This window comes from Vicia villosa, linkage group LG2 (genome assembly GCF_029867415.1).
Source record: "Vicia villosa cultivar HV-30 ecotype Madison, WI linkage group LG2, Vvil1.0, whole genome shotgun sequence".
NCBI classification, from domain to species: domain Eukaryota; kingdom Viridiplantae; phylum Streptophyta; class Magnoliopsida; order Fabales; family Fabaceae; genus Vicia; species Vicia villosa.
The window spans coordinates 200,882,084-200,891,126 of record NC_081181.1 but is presented as its reverse complement, the minus strand read 5'-3'; the positions used below and the strand labels follow the sequence as shown (position 1 = coordinate 200,891,126).

Below are 9,043 nucleotides of genomic sequence, written 5' to 3'. Positions count from 1 at the left end.
ATAATTGAATGTATAATTAATAAAAAATATTTTGATCAGCAACTTCATGTCCCGTTAATAATCAATATTTTGATCGATAACTTCATGTTCGCTTGTACAAATATTATTTTGATCAATAACTTCATGTCTCCGTGTATCTTAAAAAATATTTTAATCAGTAACTTCGTGTCCCGATAATAATCAATATTTTGATCAGTAACTTCATGTCCCGATAATAATCAATATTTTGATCAGTAACTTCATGTTCTCGTGTCCAAATATTATTTAATCAACAACTTCATATCTCCGTGTACCTTAAAAAATATTTTGATCAGTAATTTCTTGTCCCGTTCATAGGTAATATTTTGATCAGTAACTTCATGTCCCGTTAATAATCAATATTTTGATCAATAACTTCATATTTCCGTGTACGGAAGAATATATATTAGAAATTTAAGATTTAAAAGATAAAATCTGAGTTTGATTTGTATAAGTTTTATTTTTTCTTTATTTTTTATTTTTTTGTGTATTGTATCCTATTCTAGATAAGTAGATGCTTAATTTCTTTTTAATTAAGTTATTGTAAATGCAAAAAAAAAAAACTAACACATATATATATATATATATATATATATATATATATATATATATATATATATATATATATATATATATATATATATATATATATAAGACAACATTTACATGTAACCAATTACTTCATGACATGTTGTACAATGATTTGACTGCATTGACTTTTAGGGTAAAAAAGTTAATGTATTAGACTATTTGAAGCTTTAGCCTCTCACCCCTCCTCTTCCTACACCTTAGAGCACCCACATCGGTGGTGTCTTTCCTTTTCTTAAACCACGAGTGTCAGAATATATTATTATTTAAATTTAAATGGACCAAACTTCTAAGCCATCGTTCCTACAGAATACCACCGTAGTTTTGAAAAATTGTGAGAGTAGTGGGTCCCAATTTGGAGTTTTAAGTGAGTGGTATGGATGTTTGGAAATTTTATTGATGTGGTAAAAGTATAAAAAATATAATAAATTAAGTAGGGTCCATTTATACCACTAACTTGGGTAGTATGGATGTGGATGCTCTTACTCATAAACTCCAACCTGCATCATTTTAATACAGTTTTAAAAAATAAAAACTCAAACTTATATATCCAAAATCAACCAAACAATGTATTATTATCATCAATTCTAAAATAGTACGATAAATATCAATTTTTCATTTAATAATAATAAATATGTGTCTTATATTTAATTATATTTATAAATACACAATTTATTACCTTAAATACTATAATAAGACTATAATCATATAAACATTTTTTTAAGTTTATTTTATAATTCTAAAATAATATTATAAGTCATAATTTAAATAAAAAAATCGGATGAATTTATTTAAAGTAATTAAAATAATCAATTTGTTGATTTATATATTAAATAAATACTTATACATTTGTGTTCAAATATTTATTAACTATTAACTTGAGTGTGAAATACATTTGCATAAAGTGAAAAGTGTAGCAATTAAAATAAGTATATCATTATCTCTTGTAAAAGATGAAAAGTAAGCTATAGAGTTGGACATAAAAAATCAGTAAGCTATGACTTACTACTCTAGTCATTGTTGTTGTAATTATTTTAGATTGTGGTAGAGACTATAAATAAATTAATTAGACATTTTTTTTGCTATAAACTATGACTATTTGTTAGGAGTGAACAAAAAAACCGAATCCAACCCAAAATGATATAACCGATAAAAAAAAAAGAAACGGATGACTAAAAATGAATCGATATAACCGCGGTTCACACTTTCCAATTTTTAATGGTTTATTACGGTCTAAATCGGACTTAATTTCATGTATATTTGACAATTTTCCGATCAATTTTTATATAGATATGAAGAAAAAAGATATTGAGATTCAAACATTTTACTGTGAACTTACCATAACATTTAATGCCCTTACTTTTGACAGAGCAGTTACTTATTGTCTTTTGCTTTGAAAAGTTGAAATGACAACTCGTTCTTTTATTATATTCATATTTCTTAAAGAGTACAATTTCTCTATGTTTCCACTTTTCTAATTTTTTTTTTTTACTTTAACATACAAAGTTTTGTGTACATACTCTATTCTCTTTCCCACTTGAAAAAAATAAACTCAACTTATTATTGTGCAGCATCCTCTCAAATATCAATCTCTCATTTCGTATTCTCATTAACTAAATAAATATCAATTATATTATAGTAACAATTAAAGTCCAACTTTAAACTAAATAAATTTCATTAAATAAAATACACTATATCACTATAAATTCCATTATCTACAATATAAGAAAATTTGATGTTCTGCCAAATACCAAAATGCCCCTCTTGCTTTTCAAATGCGCCACGTGGATAGCTTAACCATATCCTAGAACATTTGCTGAAACAATATGTTTTCCTTCTATCTAACCAAAAGTTGCTTTTTAAAATTTGAAATACTTTTTGGACTCTATATCACGTCATTTCTCTGCTTTATCTCTTTCTCATCATTTTTCTTTTTCTCTTTCTCTCTCTCTCTCTCTCGTGGGTTCTCTTTCTCATCCTTCATCTTCTTTCTTCACTGTCTTGAAACTATGCACAATCTGAACTTTCTCTTTTAGCTTCAAATGTAAAACCGATTGAACATTATTTGGTTTACTTTCAAAATATTTTGAAAAATCGCTTTTTTTCCTTAATGGAAACAACTGAGGAAAGTGGTGTTATTGGTTTGTTAAACGCGTTTTAACAACAACCCAGGCAGAGAAGAGATGATGCAGCTGCAATAACTGTCACAAAATAGGGAAATTTACGAATAGGGTTACGAAATTGAGGAGATTTGGGTTCTAGGTCAACGTTTGGAAATTTACGAATTTGGTTAACAAATTGAGGAAATTTGGGTTCTGGATCTTGAATAGGAGAGTCAAGATTCGGAATTTAGAGAAGAGGGTTGAAAATTTGAGGGGTTTTGGGTTCTGGGTACTGAAGACTTTGAAGGGAATCGGGAGAAGCCGATGAAGCTCTTCTTCTTCTTTCTTCTTCTTAACTTTTGCATATATGTTTTACATGTTTGATTACTGACTCCATTTTTCTTTTTCGTAGGTATCAAACTTTTCATGGTTTTCGGTGTTGCTTTCCCGTGTTTAGATGGTTTTCAGGGTTAGGGTTTTGCTTTTTCTTCTTTCAATAAGGGTTTTTTTCTTAACAACCTTAACTTTTAATTTTATGTTTTTTCTATAAATTTTATATTTGTTTGTTTTTTCAGGGTTATGATTTTTGTTTGTTGGTGGTAATTTTGTTATTTTTGTTGTGTTAGCTCACTGATGTTTCGTTGAGTGACTATATTGGAGTTGGTGCAAAAAAAAACATCGCACTGCTGGGAGATACTCTATGAAGATGTTGAGGAAATCTCAATGTAATATTGTTGAGAGGCCGATAAACTCACTCATGATGCACGGGAGGAACAATGGGAAGAAGCTCAAGGTTGTTGGTATCATCAAGCATGCCATGGAGATTATCCATTTTCTCACTGACCAGAACCCAACCCATGTCATTGTTGATGTTGTCGTCAACAGGTATGCTTCAGTTGATGCGAATCAGATTTCTGTGTTGTGGTTATGTGTTTTGATGCAATGCTTTTTATTGTGATGATAATATGTCACTTGAAAACCTAGGTTGCAGGTGGAGATGGTACTGCTAGCTGGGTACTTGTAGTGGTATCGGATCTTATCGTCGAACAAGTCACTAGACAAACTTAAAACTTGGTTTTTATAGGTTAAACCTCCCAGTAGCTTAAGTGCAGAAGAAGCTGAATACCCGACCCGACAAATCGCATTCAAAATGGTGGAGCAGAAGTTGTTGAAGTAATGTCATAAATTTAACAATTAGGGTGTTGATCATTTACACTCATTCATTTGCTTTGTTCTAATTTAATTTGGTTTCATAATTTAATAAAATTTATTCATGCTACGGGCAAAAGCTGGTGTTGGTTCTGCGGTTCATAGTTTATCTTAATATTTCTATAGTTCTAAGCATTATCAATTGTGCCATGGTATAAGGGCTAACTAAACATGATTGATTGTGTAGGCATATGCAGCTGCCAAGTTTGCTAACTCGTGCCTCCATGGCTTGAAAGGAGAAGCCGGGTGGTGGAGTGTGCTTTTGTTGATTCTCATGTACCATTTTCAAGTCCTTTTTCCCCCTCGAACATGTTTTTCGTCTTCCTTTTTTATATCTCATTTAACAGTAGCTCATGTCTTCAACAGGTTACGGATCTTTCTTTCTTTGCAACCAAGGCTCGTCTTGGCCGCAGTGGAGCTCAAGAGATATATCAATTTGATCCCCTGAACGAGTATGAAATATACTCCAATAGTTTTTCAAAAAATTACTTAGTTTCTTTATTAGAAGCAATAAACGAAGAAAAAAAAGTCAAAATTCTTTTGTTTAATACTTAACAGGATTGGGTTGGAAAAAGCGAAGAGAGAGTTAGCAGGAAGCATCCAGAAGGAAATAGAATTCATCAAAAAATTAGTCAGTTAAGACAAAAGTAGTTTTGATTTGTTTTGTCTCATTACTACTATATCTATAAATAACTTGTGTAATAATTCTGTTTGTTCATAGTATATCTTTACTCTAAATTTTTGGTGGTATCCATTGCTTATGAATGTTTATATTTTGTATATATTTATCTGCTAAAATGTTGTGTTTGTTGTGTTGCTATGATATTTGAAGTAACTTTTCTTAGACTTTTAGGAGAGAATAAATAGTTTGTTGGAAACTCCGGTCTTTGCTTATCTTAGACTGCAGGTGATTGATTATAACATCCACTCAGCTTTTAGTGTTATTGAGTATGCAGATAGTTGTCCTTTTTATTTCATTGTATTGTGTACCTAAATGGTTATTTAATTTTGCAGCTTCTGGAACCTGGAAAATATACATGGTTAATTAAAGCACTGTACGATCTTCTAAGCATTGTACGATCTTCTGATGTTGCTTCCTCGGGTATGCAAAACTTGATTATATTTTTTGTTACTTAAAACGTTATATTACCTCTTTACCGGTGTACATCACTGCATTTAAAAAAATCTATTTATCACGATTTCGTATTTCTACATATTAATGCTTCAAATTCTTTTTTGAATGTGTTAACACTCAAATCTTGATGATAGACATGATTTTTTATTTGTATTGACTCTTCATTTTATATCAATTATGCAGCAAAGTGTTGCTTTCAAGATACTGAAAACTCGCTTAAAAGTTGTGCCAGCGTATTCTTCCAATGGTGACCAATTGAAGAGAACATCCTCTAGGGCCCCTATCAATTTCTCCATCACATGTCAGGTGGTTCTCACATCACAGAGGATGGTGATGTAGCCGTGGACAATGGGAACTCACACAATGGAATCAATTTTGCTACAAGGATAAAACAGTTTCAGGAAATACGTAACAGCATCGTGAGCATTTTAAAACACAGGCACAAATACGCAAAAAGGTCACACCTGTACCAAACGTAACTACTGACTTAGGTTTTATATTATTTCCATTAGTATATTTGCTTTTAAGTTGAGAGTTTGGTATATATAAACATGTCGATTTTATGATTTGCGCACACTCCTGAGACTGCAAACTGTTTCTCTACAATATGCTTATATGTTGACAACGAATAACCGATCTTGCTCAATGTAGGACGTTGCTTAACGATTTAGGTTGAGACAAAGATAGTGACCACGATACTGTTGTTGCTGCTAAGGTATATGTTGAATTTTCTTTCTATGAAAGTACGTATTAGCTATGTTGTATAGTGGCACGTCCTAACTATTATTATTTTGTCGACAGACAGTTGCCATAAATCGTGTAAGGCACACTGGATCTATTGCAAGTTCCCGAGCTGCAGAAATATATGGCCTAGACATACTTGCTGAAGGCATTCAGGTAATACTTCATTTATATTTTTGATTTCATGTATGCAAGATTCTTCATTTATAAGACTTTAATTTCAAAGATAGAGATTAATCTCATGAAATTCGTTCTTTTTTCTGTCTTATGCAGGGTCATAAGCAATTGTTGACAGAAGTTCAGTTTCTTCGTGTTGTGGAGCATCCAAACCTCGTGAAGCTTATTGGATACTGTGCTTTGGATGGTGAGAGAGGTATTCAAAGATTAGTCGTGTACGAATACATGCCGAATAGAAGCTTAGAAGCTCATCTTTTCAATAAAACTTATGATCTTGTGCCTTAGAAAACAAGACTTGAAATTGCACTTGGAGCAGTTCAAGGCTTATCTTATCTCCATGAAGAATTAGAAGTCCAAGTTCCAATTATTGCAATATCAATTATTACGATAAATAACTTATGCAGCTTATAGCACAAGCGCTTAAAATGTTTTTTATTATGTTGATGTAGGTGTTATATCGCGATTTTAAATGCTCAAACGTGGTTCTGGATGAAATTTTTTAACCAAAACTTTTTGATTTCGGATTCACTAGGGAGGGGCCGGTAGCCGGGGATACTCATGTTTCAACTGCTGTAAGTGTTGTGTCATTAGTATTTTTACTCTGCATTAGTTTTCCGTATTTGGTCTCAATCTCGAACATGTTTTACGTCAGGTAATGGAAACACATGGTTATGTTGCTCTGGATTACATTGAAACAGGCCATCTCACTTCCAAGAGTCACGTGTGGAGTTTCGGTGTCGTGCTATACAAAATACTAACCGGTAGGCGTTCGTTGGCAAGAAACCGTCCGAAAACAAAACAAAAACTTTTAGAATGGGTGAAGAACTATCCACCTGATAGCAAAAAGTTCGACACGATAATGGATCCGAGACTTGAAGGACAACATTTAATAAACGCGGCAAGAAAAATCGCGAAGCTCGCGGATCATTGTCTGCGTAAGAGCACGAAAGATAGCCTGCAATGAGTCACGTGGTGGAGACATTGAAGCAAATAATACAAGAATCTGATGAAGAACAAGAACAAGATGAACATGAGACTAATGAAATGAGCATTGTTAAGGTAGCTGAAAATGAATCAGTTAAGCCGCCTCTTGAAGAGGTGAATTTGTCGGGCTTGACTGAATTATGGAGAAAAAGAATGGAACATCTTGCAAAACTTGGTGAGCATGTGGAGAGTGTTAGTAGAAAAAGGTTTATGCTCCAACAACCATCTAATGTGTCTTCTTAATTCCATTTGTTGCATTCTGTGAGCAAATGATTAATGATAGCATAATGCATGAAATTTTTTATATGATTGATGTATAGAATAGTGATAACACTACATTACTAATGTTTTTTTTTCTTTGTAGCTATATAGGCATTTGTAATTTTGCTTCAATTTTGAATCATCATGATAAGGATCTCAAATTTAATAAAAGCGGGTAAAATTATATAGAATTTCTTTTCTATATACAAAATTAATTATTAATAGCAGGTTCAAAATTGCAGTTTGTTTAAAACACATAGTTGCAGTGTTGGTTCACGTACAAAATTGCAGTTTCTTTTTCTGCGGTTAGCAATTTTTCTGCTACAATCAGTTTGAAGTTATGAGCAAATTTTCAAGACTTAATGCAATATCAATCATTTTCCAGTGTTGTAGTGTTGGTTCACTATTTGTGTTGTTCTACTTCATAAAAGTTTAATATTTTATAAGGTTATGCCTATCTGTAGCTATGGCAGCAACCACAAAAACATAGCTTGATCAAATTGATATTCATGTAGCACAAAATGCGAGGTTCACAATTATTTCTTCCCAGAATTATTGTAGATATTTTAGTATTCAGTAAGTAGTGTTCTGGATGAACACATTAGTTGTTTCTAAAAAAAAATGAAGTGTGTATTTGTCCAAATAAAATGAAGAGAATTATTGAGTGATTATGTGGCTGACATTAAGCCATGGTATCTCTTATTAGTACATTCTTTTGCTCATATTTTTTTATTCAAATTGATCAATATTTTCACTACAATACTTGTCGTAAATTTTAGATATTTAATTTATTTAAATTTGAATTTGTTTTAATTTAATAATTTTATCAATAATCATTTATATATAACTAAAAAAGAACAGGTCACTTGAAAACCATCATAAAACAATGTCTATTTTAACATAATTTCAATCAAACAATAACATCTTGAATTTTTTTTTTATAAATGTTGTTAAAAAACCTTAAAATCAAATGATAAATTATAAAATTTTAACGGGTCAATTTCATCCAAATTCGAAATAATATAGTATGGATACACACTGTACTTATATGGTACGCGTATATGGTACTGATATTAACACATTTAATTAAATATTGAATAATAACAAGAATAACTTTATGAAAATATTCATATAATTATTTATAAAAATATTCATAAAAAATTTAACGGGTCAATTCCATCCAAAATTCATTGTTTTCTAACTATTCATAAAAATATTAAATAATAATAGAACAATTTTACTATTAGTTTAAATATTTTTTATGATAATTCCAAAACAGAAATGATTAATATATATATATATATATATATATATATATATATATATATATATATATATATATATTATTGAAAGAATTATAGGCACCGATTTATTATATTTTTAAAAAAAATTCATTTTATTTTTATTGTATTTTTGAAACAAATGAGCGTATCAATTTTCTTTCATAACTTCATATTTATTTTTTCATATATTTTTTATTTAAGTATCCTATTTAATTTTCTATGTAAAATAAACCATTTAAAACAAATGAACGTACTACACTGGTACCCGTGCGAATGCACGAGTATCCCGTTAATATTCAAAATATTGAATATTAACAGAAGCACAAAGTTATTGATTAAAATATTGAATATTAACGAGAACACGAAGTTACTAATCAAAATTTTGAATATTATCATAAACATTGAGTTACTGATTCAAATTTTGAATATTAACGGGAACAAATTTTGAATATTAACAGGAACACGAAGTTACTGATCAAAATGATAAATATTAACGGAAACACTGAGTTATCGGTAAAATATTAAATATTAACGGGAACATGAAA

The 9,043-nt window shown here is 30.4% G+C and overlaps 2 pseudogenes; both read left to right on the top strand.

Annotated features, from left to right (window-relative positions):
- Positions 1 to 3,408: 3,408 nt before the first annotated feature.
- Positions 3,409 to 5,303, top strand: LOC131651074 (malate dehydrogenase 2, peroxisomal-like; annotated as a pseudogene).
- Positions 5,304 to 5,351: 48 nt separating this feature from the next.
- On the top strand, positions 5,352 to 7,375 carry LOC131651073 (probable serine/threonine-protein kinase PBL19; annotated as a pseudogene).
- The last annotated feature ends 1,668 nt before the right edge of the window (positions 7,376 to 9,043 follow it).